We start from the raw sequence: 14,723 nt of genomic DNA on the forward strand, positions 1-14,723 counted from the left end.
GTGAGAGATGTAAATTCTCAGAACTCGCCCCGTAGTGACCCAGAAAATCTGGGCCTGGGGTGCAACAATCTGTTCTAACCAGCCCTCGGGGTGACTCCTGCCTTCTAAACTCGAGAATTACTGTTCTCCTTCAGAACTTCAGTCAAGCTTAACAAAGCCGCCTAATTCCTCTGTTGTCCCATTTCCTTGGTATTATACACTGTCTAAGTTGACTAGTGATGGAAGTTCCCTCTTGGATCATGACCTCGTGCCCGAGGCTGTCTGTGCTCCACCAGACACTTGTGTGGGCTCCAGCACCAAAACCCCATCTTTTTGCCCGTTTTGGGGGGACCACTCCTGACGTAATTATCGCAGGTGTAGTTTCTGGGGAAGCAGATTTTGAGATGGTATAATGCGCAGATGCTCCTTAGGGAGCGATCTTGGGTCAGGCAGGTGCGGAGGGGAGAGGAGGGAAGCGGACCGGCAGAGGGGCACGTGGGCCTAAGACGCAGGACAGGTGCTAGGACAGGTGTTAGCCGGCCCCCAGCCTTCCACCTCCACCTGGTCAGGCATCTGGATGTGGGAAACCATGCGGGGCGGGGGTGTGGTGGCCACGGGAGGGGGACACAGCGGGCAGTGAAGGGGCCCGCAGGGCGGCTCTGTTCAGCTGAGGTCCGGCCTGGGTGCCCACAGGCTAGGCCTTTGTGCCTCTCCCTCTCCCCGCAGCCGGGGTCATTCTGGAAGGCCGGGTGGGTTGACACGCCCGGAGCTCAGCGCGCACTGAGGTTCCTGCCTTCACGAGGACTGATGACCGGGCTTTAAGGGAGCCTCGAGAGTCGGGGTCTGCGGGGCCGTGGCGGAGGTTAGGTGGAGGAGGCAGCCCGTGCGTCCCGGGATGTCCGCGCGCCGCACACCTGCTGCTCGTGTGTGCGCCGTTTCCTCAGCAGGTAGGCGAGCGCGGCTCTCAGCGCCTTACCCGGTAAATGAAGAGGCGGTCTTGAGGGTGACTGTCCATTGCAGGTTCAAGCGAGGCCGGAAGGTGTCTTCCTCATCGGCCTCTTTCCCTTCCTAGTTCTGAGTTTCCATGTTGTCCAAGGAAAGACATTCTCAAGGGCAGAGGGTGGGTTATTACCCGGTTTTCACCAATGTCCTCTCATGTTGACTATTCCGAGGACTCTTCCGGACATCCCTTTTGATATATTTCTATCAGAGTTCTGAAGTTTTCCTTTGCTGAAGAACAAACGAACTAACGAGTCCATTTAGGACTAAGCAAGGACCGGGGTCTCCCTCAGGAGACATTCTGGGGGCTCTGGCTTCGGGGCGAGGCTGGGGCAGGTGTGGAATTCTCACCGGCTCCTCACCGGGGGGTTGTAAGTCTCATCCTTTTTTTTTTTTTTTTAAATATTTATTTATTTAGGCTGCGCTGGGTCTTAGTTGCGGCATGTGATCTTTCTAGTTGCAGCATGCGGACTCTTAGTTGCGGCGTGCACATGACCTATGGGATCTAGTTCCCTGACCAGGGATCGAACCAGGGCCCCCTGCATCAGGAGCCTGGTCTTACACGCTGAACCACCAGGGAAGTCCCAAGTCTTGAATAGATGGTTTTGCTGAATGATGTGGATAAGTAAGCTTATCTATTTTTTCCTTTTACCTATTCCCTTTATAAATATGGTTATGTACAGGAAATTGAAACATTTAGAGTGCTTTGGGAAACCGGTAAAACTCTGAGGCAAGAGGCCTTTTGTGTTACTTTTACAGAACTAGCCAGATGTGTAATTGATAAGATGGTCCTCCACCCGGTGGCTAACTCTGGGGTCAGCTCTCGGGACTAGGAATTGACCACATTTGGAAATGCCATAATTCTCTTAGAAATAATAGGAAAAAAAAAAAAAAAAAGCCCGCAAAAGGGCATGGAGGCCAAACCATCAGAGTCAATGTAGTCTTTGTCAGGGCTGTGGGATTCTTGACAAGGCTTGAAAAAAGCTCAGTAAAAAGTAACTCGTTGTCTTTGTATGGCAAAGCAAGCCCCATGGACATTTAAAGGGAGTGGGACGTTTCTATAATGCAAAGTATCCTTGACGAGGACGGGAGGGTGGAGCAGCTCACATCCCTAGAGAAAGGGCGGCCATGGGAGCAGACTTGGAGTCTCACACCCAAGCCTCGCAGTGTTTCCAGAGCCCTGGAGAGGACGCCTGGGTGGGTGGAGGGAGCTGGGGAGGAAACTTGCTGACCCCTTCTCATACTACAGTTATCAGAAAGCATGAAACAAATGAGGTCAATGTTCAACTCCCAAAATTAGAGAAAACAGAATCATCTTAAGGAAACAACAACTAAGGAAATAAAACGATTAGAGCAGAAACCCGTGGAATACAAAACACTAGGAAAAGCAAAGCCAGAAGCTGCTTCTTTAAAAATATTAGTGAGACATGAGTCCATATTGATACAAATCAATGACTGAATAAATAAGCCAGGGAGAATAGACAAACTTCCCATGCAGAAAAATTCTAAGTAAATTCATGCAGATACTCTGCCCTCCGGGCGTGGAACCTGACTCCTTGTGTTTTAATTAGGCGTGGGCTGCACAAAGTGACTGACTTCCAAGACTGCGGTCTGGAAGGGTGTTTGAGTGTAACTTTCCAGTGGAGAAACCTGACAAGCCTACCTTGGCTACAGTGATCAAGGTCAACATGGAGAGTGAAGTCAGGTTGATTGTACACACCTTTGATATGATGGGATGGCACATCACCTCTCCAGCTTCTTTCCCCAAACTCAAAACTCCAGTCTAATCATGAGAAAAGAATCAGACACATGTCAATAGAGGGGCATCTTATAACATACCTGACCAGTACTCCTTAAAATTATCAAGGTGAAAAACAAGGAAAGTCTAAGGAGCTACAACAGCCAAGAGGAGCCTACGGTGACGTGATGATTAAATGTAATAGAGGACCCCAGAACAGGAAAAGAACAGTAGGTAAAAACTAAGGGAATCCGAATAAAGTGTGGACTTTAGTTCCTAGTAATTATAGATATTGGTTCATCAGTGTGTTAAAAGATGAACTGACACTAACCACAAACTATCAAAAAGAGGAATTAAAGAAACAATCTCACAATCGCATTGAAAAGAATAAAATACCTAGGAATAACCCTACCTAAGGAGATAAAAGACCTGTACATGGAAATCTATAATACCCTGATGACATTGAAGATGACACAAACAGATGTTAAAATATACCGTGTTCATGGTGTGGAAGAATTAATATCGTTAAAATGACCATACTAAACCAAGGCAATCTACAGATTTAGTACAATTCCTATCAAAATACCTAGGACTGGGCTTCCCTGGTGGCGCAGTGGTTAAGAATCCGCCTGCCAATGCAGGGGACACGGGTTCGAGCCCTGGTCTGGGAAGATCCCACATGCCACGGAGCAACTAAGCCCATGCACCACAACTACTGAGCCTGTGCTCTAGTGCCCGCGAGCCACAACTACTGAGCCCACGTGCCACAACTACTGAAGCCTGCATGTCTAGAGCCCGTGCTCTGCTACAAGAGAAGCCACCGCAGTGAGAAGCCTGCGCATCACAACGAAGAGTAGCCCCCGCTCGCTGCAACTAGAGAAAGCCTGTGTGCAGCAACGAAGACCCAATGCAGCCAAAAAAAAAAAAAAAAAAAAAAAAAAAAAAAAAAAAAAATACCCAGGACTTTTTTCACAGAACTAGAACAAGTAATCCTAAAATTTGTTTTGTGTATACTGAAGAATCCTTGCATTCCTGGGATAAACCCCACTTGATCATGGTGTATGATCCTTTTAATGTGTTGTTGGATTCTGTTTGCTAGTATTTTGTTGAGGATTTTTGCATCTATATTCATCAGTGATATTGGTCTGTAATTTTCTTTTTTTGTAGTATTTTTGTCTGGTTTTGGTATCAGGGTGATGGTGGCCTCATAGAACGAGTTTGGGAGTGTTCCTTCCTCTGCAATTTTTTGGAAGAGTTTGAGAAGGATGGGTGTTAGCTCTTCTCTAAATGTTTGTTAGAATTCACCTGTGAAGCCATCTGGTCCTGGACTTTTGTTTGTTGGAAGATTTTTAATCACAGTTTCAATTTCATTACTTGTGATTGGTCTGTTCATATTTTCTATTTCTTCCTGGTTCAGTCTTGGAAGGTTATACCTTTCTAAGAATTTGTCTATTTCTTCCAAAACCTGCTTTCTTGAGTAATCGTTAATTTACATGGGTGTCCCATACTTCTTTCTTTGCTTACAATCCCCTAGTGGGATTAACTATTTAATCAACTACTTTGTCCCTTTACTCTGTCCCTATCACATAGAGTAACCCATGCATTTAGGAAATCACTTCTGACTGTGGACTCTGCCATATTGCACGCTTACGATTCTAAGTATTACAGAGGACTTCTATGATGTGTCCAGTTTTATCATCAATAGGTATAAGCAAGCTTCCCCAAATATCCACCTATTCAGCCTCCACATGATTGGAAACTTGGAAATTTAGTCTTTCGAAAGAGACTGAACTTTCAAAAATCAGGAGAAAAACTATCATCATTGCCTTGATTGAAAGGATTTTATTGGGAAACGTTACAGGATCCTTATGTATCGCCCAGAAGTAAATGATCTTTGGAAGAGAACTACCAGACCAAGAGCTTCAGATCAAGCCAATGATGATGTTAGAGAGGGGAGATTTCCCCTTCTATCCCTCTCGAGTTCTTGTGGCTGGACTAATAATAAAATCGACACAAGACATAATAACAGAAGAAAAAGAAACACATTTTAATTGTGCCACTGAGGTCTCATAGAAACGGGGCCTCAGAAGTGGCCAAAGAGGCAGCTTTTATAATTTTTAGACAAACAATAACTCTGTGAGAAATTGACAGGGAAAAGAAAGCTTTGGGTGCTCAGTTAGTGAAGAATCTAAACAGAGTTTGGGTTTGGGTAGTAAAGGAGCAACAAGGTGTGTTTATACAGGTTTCTCGGCCCCCAGTTCCCCATCACTGGTGATAAGGGTGCCCTTCTACCCCACAGGCAAGGAATCCACCTCTCACAGGGGAGAGTTGTTTCCTGCTTCCAGTGAGACAGTAGGGTCAAAATTTCCCTCTTGCCTCAGCTCTTTCTTAAATTACTTTAATTCAAAATGGTCAACATGCCATGATGGCATATTTTGTCCCACCCTGAACCCAACGATGACATGAAGTAGATAACTTCAACTCCAGACAAGAAAACAAGATACGTCTTTGGTAACAGCGCCAGCCTTTTTCATTTTGCTCTATTGTCATTGTCCTTTGGCGCCCCCTAGTGGTGAACGGAAAGGTTTCACGACTCTTTCACAGATCTACAGGCACACCTCCGAGATATTGGGGGTTTGGGTCCAGACCACTGCAATAAAGTGAATATCGCAATAAAACGTCCCATGAATATTTTCGTTTCCCAGTGCATATAAAAGTTATGTTTAACCTACACTGTAGTCTATTAAGTGTGCAATAGCATTATATCTAAAAAAATGTACATCCCTTAATTAAAAATACTAAATTGCTAAAAACTGCTAACCATCATCCGAGCCTTCAATGAGTCTTAATCGTTTTGCTGGTAGAAGGTCCTGCCTGGATGCTGGTGGCTGCTGACTGATCAGGGTGATGGTTGCCAAAGGTCGGGGCAGCTGGGGCAGTTTCTAAAATAAGACCACAGTGACGTTTGCCACATGGATTGATGCTTCCTTTCAGGAACAGTTTCTTTGTAGCATGCAGTGCTGTTTGGTAGCATTTTACCCATAGTAGAACTTCTTTCAAAATTGGAGTCGTTTCTCTTAAATTCTACCACTGCTTTATCAACACAGTTTATGTTGATAAAGCATAAAAAAATCTCATTTGAAATCTTTTGTTGTCATTTCAGCGATCTTCACAGCGTCTTCACCAGGAGTAGATTCCATCTCAAGAATCCACTTTCCTTGTTCATCCATAAGAAGCAACTCCTCATCCATTCAAGTTTTATCCTGAGACTGCAGAAATTCGGTCACATCTTCAGTCTCCACTTCTGATTCTAGCTCTCCTGCTGTTTCCACCACATCTGCAGTGACTTCCTCCACTGGAGTCTGAACCCTTCCATGTCATGCATGAGGGATAAAATCAGCTTCTTCCAGACTCCTGTTAATGTTGATTAGTGTGATTCTTCCCATGAATCACAAATGTTCTGTTCTTAATGGCATCTAGGATGGAGAATACTTTCCAGAAGGTTTTCAATTGACTTTGCTCAGATTCATCAGAGGAATCACTATCTATGGCATCTGTAGGCTTGCGAAAGGTACTTCTTTTCTTTTTTAAAATTTATTTATTTATTTTTGACTGCGTTGGGTCTTCGTTGCTGTGTGTGGGCTTTCTCTAGTTGCGGCAAGCGGGGGCTACTCTTCGTTACAGTGTGGGGTTTCTCATTGCGGTGGCTTCTCTTGTTGCGGAGCATGGGCTCTAGGCACGCGGGCTTCAGTAGTTGCGGCTCGCGGGCTCAGTAGTTGTGGCGCACGGGCTTAGTTGCTCCGTGGCCTGTGGGATCTTCCTGGACCAGGGCTCAAACCCGTGTCCCCTGCATTGGCAGGTGGATTCTTAACCACTGCGCCGCCGGGGAAGCCCAGTGAAATGTACTTCTTAAATAATGAGACTTAAAATCAAATGACTCCTTGATCCATGGGCTGCAGAACGGATGTTATATTACCAGGCATGAAAACAACATGAATCTCGTTGTCCATCTCCACCCGAGCTCTGGGGTGACCAGGTGCATTGTCAACGAGCAGTAATATTTTGAAAGGAATCTTTTTTTCTGAGCAGTAGGTCTCAACAGTGAGCTTAAAATATTTAGTATATCATATTGTAAACAGATGTGCTGTCATGCAGGCTTTTTTGTCCCATTTATAGAGCACAGGCAGAGGAGATTTAGCACAATTCTTAAGGGCTCTAGGATTTTCAGATGGTAAATGAGCATTGGCTTCCACTTAAAGTCGCCAGCTGCATTAGCCCCTGAAAGGGGAGTCAGCCTGTCCTTTGAGGCTTTGAAGCCAGCCAGTGACTTCTCCTCTCTAGCTATGAAAGTCCTAGATGGCATCTTCTTCCAGTAGAAGGCTGTTTCGTCTACCTTGAAAATCTGTTCACCTTCATGAATTATCTTAGCCAGATCTTCTGGATAACTTGCTGCAGCTTCTCCATCAGCACTTGCTGCTTCACCTTGCACTTTGTTGTTATGGAGACAGCTCCTTTCCTTCAACCTCATGGACCAGCCTCTGCTGGCTTCAAACTCTTCTTCTGCAGCTTCCTCACCTCTCTCAGCCTTCAGAGAATTGAAGAGAGTTAGGCCCTTTCTCTGGATTGGGTTTTGGCTTCAGAGAATGCTGTGGCTGGTTTGATCTTCTGTCCAGACACTAAAACTTTCTCCATATCAGCCATAAGGCTGTTTCTCTTCCTTATCATCCGTGTGTGTTCACTGGAGCAGCATTTTAAATTTCCTTCAGGAACTTGTCCTTTGCATTCACAACGTGGCTGTTTGGTGCAAAAGGCCCAGCTTTCAGCCTGTCTCGGCTTTCCTCACTAAGCTTCATCATTTCTAGCTTTTGATGTATACTGAGAGACGTGCAACTCTTCCATTCACTTGAACACTTGGAAGCCATTGTAGGGGTATTAATTGGTCTAACTGCAATATTGTGTGTCTCAGGGAACAGGGAGGCCCTAGGAGAGGGAGGGAGATGTAGGAATGGCCGGTCGACGAAGCAGTCAGAACACACACAACATTTATTAAGTTTGCCAGCTCGTATGAGTGCAGTTCTTGAAGCCCCCAAATAATTATAGATTAGAGGCCACTGCAACAAATATAATAGTAATGAAAAAATTTGGAATGTTGTGAAAATTGCTGAAGAGTGACACAGAGACCCAAAGTGAGCAAATGGTGCTGGTAGACTTGACCCATGCAGGGTTGCCACAGCCCTTCAATTTGTAGAAAATGCAATATCTGTGAAGCTCAGTAAAGTGAAGTGTCATGAAGCGGGGGTCACCTATACACATTTAAACTTAATCCTCTGTAGGGTGTGGAGAAAAGGGAACCCTTCTGCACTGTCGGTAGGAATGTAAATTGGTGCATCCAGTATGGAGAACAGTGTGGAGGTTCCTCAGAAAACTAAAAACAGAACTACCATAAGATCCAGCAATCCCACTCCCAGGCATATAACTGGAGAAAACTCTAATCTGAAAAGATACGTGCACCCCTATGTTCATAGCAGCACTATATACAAGAGCCAGGACATGGAAACAACCTAAACGTCCATCAACAGATGAATGGATAAAGAAGATGTGGTACATATATACAATGGAATATTACTCAGCCATAAAAAAGAATGAAATAATGCCATTTGCAGCAACATGGATGGACCTGGAGATGCTCATACTAAGTGAAGTAAGTCAGACAGAGGAAGACAAATATCATACGACATCACTTATATGAGGAATCTAAAATATGACACAAATGAACTTATCTATGAAACGGAAACAGACTCCCAGACATAGAGAACAGAAGTGTGGTTGCCAAGGGGGAGGGGGGAGGGGGGATGGAGTGGGAGTCTGGGGTTAGCGGATGCAAAGTATCATACATAGGTTGGATCAACAACAAGGTCCTGCTGTAGAGCACAGGGAACTCTATTCGATACCCTGTGATAAACCATAACGGAAAAGAATATGCAGAAGAATGTGTGTAGGCAGGTCCCAGCAGCTGGGGGTGGGGCGTGGGAGGGGCGGCGGCGGAGGCCAGGCAGCCCGGCTTCCCGAAGGCTCTCTGCGCCACGCCCGCCAGCAGGCACCCCGCAGGCGCCGGCCCCCCGACCAGGACGCCCAAGAGCAAGGTCAGCTCCCCCAGGGAGCGGCGAAGGAGGAGCCCAAGAGGAGATCAGGTGAGCTTGTCAGTTAACCGGCTCCTGCGAAAGTGGAACCAAAGCCAAAAAGGGCGGCGGGAAAGGATAAATCTTCAGACAAGGAAGTGCAAACAAAAAGGAAAAGGGGAGCAAAGGGAAAACAGGCCGAAGCGGCTAACCAGGAGAGTAAAGAAGACTTACCTGCAGAAAACGGAGAAACTAAAAACGAGGACAGCCCGGCCTCTGACGAAGCAGGAGGGAAAGAAGCCAAGTCTGATTAATACCACACACCCGGTCCTATCAGCGGTCCCTGTCTCCCTTCTTGCACGATCCAGAGGAATATTTTTAGCAACTATTTTGTAAATGCAACCTTATTAGGAGTTCTAGAAACATTTTTTAAAAGGAGGCTATCCCACCTCATCCCATTTTTTTAAGTGTAAATGCTTTTTTCTAAAGAGGTGAAATCATTTGCTGGTTGTTTATTTTTTGGTACAACCAGAAAATAGTGGGATATTTTTTGAATTTTCCTCACAGCGTTAATCCTAACCTTCTGTTCTATCAATATTGGACATTGACCCCCAAATAATGAACTATTAATACGTATGCTGACTTATGAAGCAAGCTTACAGCAGTAGAAACAAATGTCCTCAGTGACTCCCCGGCCTCCGCGTTAAGGGGCTAATAATTGTCCTGTTTTTCATTGTGATCAATGATATTTAAACTCCCTATTCCGGTTGTGCATCACTGACGTGCTACTTTTTTAAAAAATTGAAATTATATGTATTATATATATATAATATATATATATGTTGTTTTTACGAAACTAGTCCAGGTTTATTGCTGAGATGCTAGAGCGGGGCGCCGCCCTTAGGATTAAGGCCACGGCGGTGTCTGGATCCGAGGATGGAACCGTGACCATCCACACTGGACGCCGTGGCCAGTTTGTGGCCTCACTAAGGCCCCCGGGAGCCACGTTGCCTGGACCTGTGTCCCACCTGGCGCTGGGCTCTGCGGGCCAGATTGTGGTGCGGAGCTCAGCGCGGGAGCGTCTCGGGCTCAGGTCACCTACTCCTCGCACGTGTACTCGGTGACCGGGAGGCTGCGAGCTTCCCTGCCCTTGGCAGAGCAGCCCACAGCCCTCGCGGTGACGGGGCACTCTGTTCTGCTGGGCACGGCCCGGTGTGCCCTGAACAAACTGCTGCCGGCCGCGCCGCCCCTGCCCAGAAGGTGCCCGTGCGCAGCGTGGCTGTGACCCAGGAGCGCAGCCACGTGCTCGTGGACCTGGAAGACGGCAAGCTTATCGTGGTGGGCGCAGGGCAGCCCTCTGAGGTGCGCAGCTGCCAGTTTGCGCGGGAGTTGTGGCGGTCCTCCCGGCGCATCTCCCAGGTGTCGCCTGGGGAGACGGAGTACAAGCCGGGAGAGGCGCGCTGACAGCCTGCCCCGCCCCGGGAGGCTCCGCCCCGCCCCCGGAGGCTCGGCCCCGCCCCCGGGAGGCCCCGCCCCCGGGAGGCCCCGCCCCGGAGTCCGCGGGGAACCGAGGAGGGGCGACCTCCAGCCCACACTCTGGCAGGGGGTGGGCGGGGCCCCACCGCCGCCCAGCTCAGGGATTGGTGGGCGATGTCACTCCAGGAAGCCCCGCCCCTCGCCGGCAGAGGGCCCGTGTGGAGTCCCAGCACTGGTCTCAGCACAGTCCGGGGTGGGGAGCCCAGGTTCATCGAGCAGCACCGCCGGGGCCTGGAGTCAGAATATGTGCCCGCCCACCTGCACGAGCGGATCGACCTCATCTCTGGCTACAAGCAGCGGGGGGCCGGCTGCGGAGGAGGCCCGCAACGTCTTCCGTTACTGCACCTATGAGGGGGGCCGCGGACCTGGACCCAGCGGCGAGTGAGCGGAGCAGAAAGCCCCGGAGGGCATTATCAGCAGCTTCGGGCAGACTCTCCGGCAGCTGCTGAGGGAGCCGCATCCCGCTCGGCTGTCAGCTGAGGAAGCAGCCCAACGCCCTGCGCGTCCGGACGCTAACTCGCCTAGCATCTCCCAGCAGCTGGACCAGCTCAAGGCCTTCTTCGCGGAGGTCATCAGTGATGGCGTGGCCCTAGTCCTGGCCCTGGTTCCCCACCGGCAGCCCCACTCCTTCGTCACCCAGGGCCCTGCAGACCTGCTGGTGACCGTGAGTGCCAGTGGGCTGCTGGGCGCCCACAGCTGGTGGCCCCATGACCGTAACTTAAGCAACTACTTCAGCTTCAGCAGTATATCTGTTCGTTTTCAGATTCTTTCCCATTTAGGTTATTACAAGATACTGAGTACAGTTCCCCGTGCTCTACAGCACGTCCTGTTGCTTATCTATTTTATACATAGTAGTGTGTGTATGTTAATCCCAAACTCCCAATCCATCCCTCCCCTCCCCCCTTCCCCTTTGGTAACCATAAGTTTATTTTCTATGTCTGTGAGTCTGTTTCTGTTTTGTCAATAAGTTCATTTGTATCATATTTTAGATTCCACATATAAGCGATATAATATGGTATTTGTCTCTCTCTGTCTGACTTACTTCACTTACTATGATCATCTCTAGGTCCAACCGTGTTGCTGCAAATGGTATTAGTTCATTCTTTTTAGGGCTGAGTAGTATCCCATTGTATATATGTACCACGTCTTCTTTATCCATTCATCTGTTGGTGGACACTTAGGTTGCTTCCATGTCCTGGCTGTTGTATATGGTGCTGCTATGAACAGTGGGGTGCATGACTCTTTTCGAATTAGAGTTTTCGTCTTTTCTGGCTATATGTCCAGGAGTGGGATTGCTGGATCATATGGTAGCTCTATTTTTAGGTTTTTAAGAAACCTCCATCCTGTTCTCCACAGTGGCTGCATAAGGTACTCTTTTTATGTGGACAACAGGACTTCACCTGATTATTACCAAAACCTATCTTGCGTATATAGAGTAACATTTAGAAACTTTCCAATTTTAAAACACCTACTCCTACAGAAAACTGCTTCTCTGAGAAAGATACTCAGAGACCCAAAACGAGGGAAGAATGGACTATTCAGCAGAGCTTGCAAGAGACCTGGCCAGATAACTAAGTCCCTCTTCATCTCCATTCTGGGTGCTCCCATTCCAGTGGTAGAAATAATCTAACTAGAAAAGGTGGTCCAAAATTTGTCTCTGGTTATGGATAATTACGCAGCCTTTGTTTCCTTCTTGGCCAGCTAAGAACTTCGTTTTTTAGCAAACACTGCTTGCTAGCCTGGTTCACTATTGGTCAGGGAGAATAATTTGTGGTTGGTTAAAAGAAAAGATGACCTGGCTTTCTAGAACAGATTCAGATGGAATAGGACCTGATTTCATGGCCTGGTTTTGAAATCTACGCTCTCTCCTTTGTAGCCTATTAATAGGATTGATAATCACTTTGTTTCTAGTAATTATCTGTATCCTGTCCAGTCTTAAGTGCTACTGTGTAGTCATGAGCTCTTTTTATTTTTTATTTTAATTATTATTATTATTATTATTTTGGCTGTGCTGTGCGGCTTTGTGGGCTCTTAGTTCCTCGACCAGGGATTGAACCCGTGCCCCCTGCAGTGGAAGTGTGGAGCCCTAACCGCTGGACTGCCAGGGAATTCCCTCATGATCTTTTTAAATGATTCATCACCTCTTCTTGCAACCAAAGGCACATGGAACTAACTGTAGTGGAGACGCAGACCGTGTTCTCCAAATAACCGTGTGATCCATGGATTTTGATGATGGGATGGTGGGTCTGAACCCTGTAGATGAATGTCCTTTTGTCTTCTCTCTTTTTGCCTTAGGCCAAAAAGGGAGACTGAAAAGTGAAAAAACAGACCCACGAGTTGCAGCAGGAAGCTGGCAGATAAACTCTAACAAACATTTCTTGCCAAACATAAACATCTCCTGCAGAACATTTTCACTAGTCAAGACCACTCAGCGATTGTGATGGAACAGATGGGGAAAGACCACTTACTCTGTAACTAGATTTGAAACTAGGCAGAGACAATGACACTCTGCAATCAAGACAAATTAATCTGGGAATTCCCTGGTGGTCCAGTGGTTAGGGTTTTCACTGCCGAGGGCCTGGGTTCAATCCCTGGTTGGGGAACTACGATCCCACTAGCCATGTGGCAGAGCTAAAAAAAAAAAAAAAAAAAAGACCAATTAATATCCTTGCCTCCTAAGAATTGCCAAGATAACCACAAATTGTCCCATTAAAAAAAAAAATTATTTAGTTATTTTGGCCGCGCTGGGTCTTAGTTGCGGCATGCGGGCTCTTAGTTGCGGCATGTGGGCTCTTAGTTATGCCATGTGGACTCTTAGTTGCGGCATGCATGTGGGATCTAGTTCCCCGACCAGGGATGGAACCTGAGCCCCCTGCACTGGGAGCGTGGAGTCTTACCCACTGGACCACCAGGACGTCCCACAAATTGCCCCATTTTTACAAAACTGGACTCTGCTTCTCTAAACACTCCTTAGACTCACGCAGCCAAATCCCGTGATAGGCTCCCTCCCACCCATCCCATAAAGAGGCTCTGTGTTCCTCTCTCTCCGTGCAGGAGAATAAAAGAGGCCACTGTGTGGTCGGCAGGCGGCACCCTACGGTCTGAAGGTTTGTGCACCCACAAGGCGCACGCTGAGTTCCAAACCCCCGAGGCGATGGTCTTAGAGGTGAAGCTTTGGGAGGGATCCTCATCATGAAGGTGATGAGTGTCCTTCTAAACGAGGCCCTGGAGAGCTTGCTCGCCCCTTTAGCCACGTCAGGACACAGCCAAAAGGAGGCTCACCAGACGCCAGATCTGCTGGTGCCTTGATCTTGGACTTCCCGCCTCCAGGACTGTGAGAAAGCCCGCAGCCCATGGGATTTTGTTACGGCAGTGCCTGTCTGAACCAGGGAGGCCACTTGGAAACCCCTGCTCCAGAACATTCCACCCCACAACCCCAGGTCTGGTTCACGCCCAGCAGATCTGCTGCAAGATGTGTTCAGACTAGAATGAAGATACTTTTTTTAAAATTTGTTTTTCTTCTTCTTCTTTCTTTCTTTCTTTCTTTCTTTCTTTAATTTCTGGCTGCATCCGGTGTCAGTTGCAGATTGCTCTGTAGTTTGCACCTCTAGTTGAGGCGCACGGGCTTAGTTGCCCTGCAGCAGGTGGGATCTTAGTTCCCCCACCAGAGATCGAACCTGCATCCCTTGCATTGGAAGGCGGATTCTCAACCACTGGATCGCCAGGGAAGTGCCTAGAATGAAGATACTTTCGAATTCCTGGGCATCAGGGAGGCAAACACGGATCAGATAATCCAATTTGGATGAAGGGATTGGTGAAGAGCAGGTAATTAGTTGGAATGGATTTCCTTGAGAGCAGCTGCAGGGCGAGGTCACCCCTCCCTAGGGTGGGTTGTTTAGAGACAATATTTAGGCAGACCCTGGGCCTTTCCAGGTTTCTCTAAGTCCTGTTGGGATGAGTTCCTGGACTTGGCCCTCTTCAGAATCGGCTGGGAGCAGTGGGGCGTGGAGATCAAGCCGTGGCGGACGGTGCCCGAAAACTTTACCTTTCCTTTGGAATTTTACATAGAAGAGGACCAGGAGGAGCCCACGTGTGGTGAGTGGTCCCTGCCCACGCCCCCTCCCCCTGCCTTTCTTCCCTTCCCCGGCCCCCGTCTGTCCCAGCCCATTCCCCGCCCCTCACCTCCCCGCACTGGTCCTCCCGCCCCGCCTCGCAGGCCCCCTGGACCGGACCTGGCCCGCATCATCGAGGCGCACAGCCAGACCCTCGTCCGGCTGGAGACGCGCTTCACGGCCACGGGCCTGACGCGCGTCCTCGCCGTGGGGCCGGTTGAGTCCCGGCAGCGGCTGTTC

The sequence above is a fragment of the Balaenoptera ricei genome, chromosome 12 (genome assembly GCF_028023285.1).
Source record: "Balaenoptera ricei isolate mBalRic1 chromosome 12, mBalRic1.hap2, whole genome shotgun sequence".
Classification (NCBI taxonomy): domain Eukaryota; kingdom Metazoa; phylum Chordata; class Mammalia; order Artiodactyla; family Balaenopteridae; genus Balaenoptera; species Balaenoptera ricei.